Below are 2375 nucleotides of genomic sequence, written 5' to 3'. Positions count from 1 at the left end.
CCCATGTCGGCCCCCGCCAAGGAAATAAAACATATCGGCCCCGCCGATGAAATGAATTAAGTCGGCTGTGTGAAACACCAATTCCATGTCGGCTATGCAAAAGAAAGAGTTCCGATGCAAAATGGAACCCCACTAAGGCTGGACCCGATCCAAAAACTGTGCAAGTATTCTGCCCAATGCAGACCCGTTACATCCTCCCCCACTAAACTAGTGGCGGCGCCCTCGACGCCAGCACCCCTGCACAAAGCACTGGGAGGCATTGACCCAGAAATCTACTCCTGTCTGGGCGGGTTCCTCCTGGAGAGGAACTCCATGATTATCTCCTCGTCTCGCCATAACGACTCACTGCGTTCCCAGGAAGCGGAGTCGCGTCCCTGTCCTTCGAACATCACCAAGAACTCACGGATGCCGTTCTTGCCTCCTCCTCGTGTTCGCATTGCAAGGACCTGGCTGACTCTGCGGTCCGGATTGTCCAACACATTCGCCGGGCCTCTGTTCGGAATATTTCTTATCAGATCTTCGTCATCTGGATGATGCGGTCTCAACTGAGAGACGTGGAAAACAGGATGAGTCTTGAGATGGAGGGGTAAGTTGAGTTGGTAGGCGACGGGATTGATCTTCCGAATGACTTCGAAAGGTCCATCAAATCGTCTGACCAACGAAGCACTCAGCCCCTTTGGGACTTTGAATCGGTCCTGATCCATGCGAACCAAAACTTTGTCGCCAACATCAAACTCCAATCGACGCCTGTGTCTGTCAGCAAACTTCTTCATCCTGTCTGAAGCCTGGGTGAGATGGTAACGAGCCAAGTCCACCTTCTCATTCCAGCTCTTCAGTCGTTCTGTTGCATCAACATTCTCGCCTTGGTATCCTGCCAAGACTGTGTGGGGTGAAAGAGGTTGTTGGCCCGTAGCCAACTCAAAAGGACTGAACTTCGAGGACTCACTCCTCTGCAGATTGTAGGAGAACTGGGCCACATCCAGCAGCTTAGGCCAGTTCCCCTGATCCGAGACTACGAAGTGCCTTAGGTAGTCTTCGAGGATGCCATTAATCCGCTCTGTCTGTCCATCAGTCTGGGGATGGAACCCCGAACTCATCAGGAGTCGGGTCCCAACAATCTTGAACAACTCCTGCCAGAAGTTCGAAGTGAATCGAGGGTCCCGATCACTTACAATGCTCAAAGGTATACCCCAGTTTTTGACCACATTCTTGAAAAAGAGCTCGGCCGCCTCCTCGGCTGGACACGAGGTCTTACATGCAATGAATATTGCATACTTACTGAACCTGTCTACCACGACCATGATGCTAGAATGTCCATCTACCTCCGGCAACTGTGTGATGAAGTCCATGCTCACACTTGCCCAAGGTCGCACAGGAACGGGGAGAGGACGCAACAAGCCCGCCGGCTGCAACATCTGAGCTTTGTCTTGCTGACAAGTGAGGCAAGTCCTCACATACCTCTCAACATCGTCCCTCATGTTAGGCCAGTAGAAGCCTCTTTCCAACAAGGCCATTGTTCGCTTCTGTCCCGGATGCCCTGCCCAAACGGAATCATGACACTCCTGCAAGACCTCCTTGCGAACATCTCTCCACTTCGGAAGGTAGACTCGGTTTGCGGCAAAGTACAGGAGTCCATCCTGCATCAAAACTCCACCCATGGCATAGTCGGACGCATCGGTTTGGACCTCAAAAGGTTGGCCATATTTCGGCAAAGCAAGGACTGGCTCCTCAGTCAACTTGTCTTTTAGCAACTCAAATGCTGTCTGCTGCTTATCGCCCCATTTCCATCCGCGGTCCTTCTTCAACAGATCCGTCAAGGGGCTCGCAATCCGGGAATAGCCTGCTACAAACTTGCGATAGTAGTTAGCTAAACCAAGGAACTGTCTCACCTCATGCACATTGCGAAGCGGCTCCCAGTCTCGGATTGCCTGAAGCTTCTCCGGGTCTGGTCGGATCTGGCCATGACCAAGAATATGGCCCAGAAACGGCACTTCCTCCTGCGCAAAAGCACACTTTTCCTTCTTTGCGAACAGCTGATGTTCTCTCAACAAAGCAAACACCTCCTGAAGGTGCCGCTTGTGTTCCTCCATGTCTCGACTGTATACCAAAATGTCATCCAGATACACAACAACGCACTTGTCCAATAATGAGCGAAACACATCGTTCATCAAGGTGCTGAAGGTTGCAGGAGCGTTAGTGAGACCAAAAGGCATAACCAAGAATTCATAGCTACCATACCTCGTCGTGATCGCGGTCTTCTCCTCATCACCTGGCGCGATCCTGATCTGATAGTAACCCTGCCTCAGGTCCAACTTGGTGAACACTCTTGCATCGACCAGTCGATCAAAGCTATCCGCTATGAGAGGTAACGGATA

Source organism: Cryptomeria japonica, unplaced genomic scaffold (genome assembly GCF_030272615.1).
Source record: "Cryptomeria japonica unplaced genomic scaffold, Sugi_1.0 HiC_scaffold_33, whole genome shotgun sequence".
In the NCBI taxonomy this organism is placed as follows: Eukaryota; Viridiplantae; Streptophyta; class Pinopsida; order Cupressales; family Cupressaceae; genus Cryptomeria; species Cryptomeria japonica.
The sequence above is the reverse complement of the archived record's forward strand: the minus strand, read 5'-3'. Positions refer to the sequence as shown.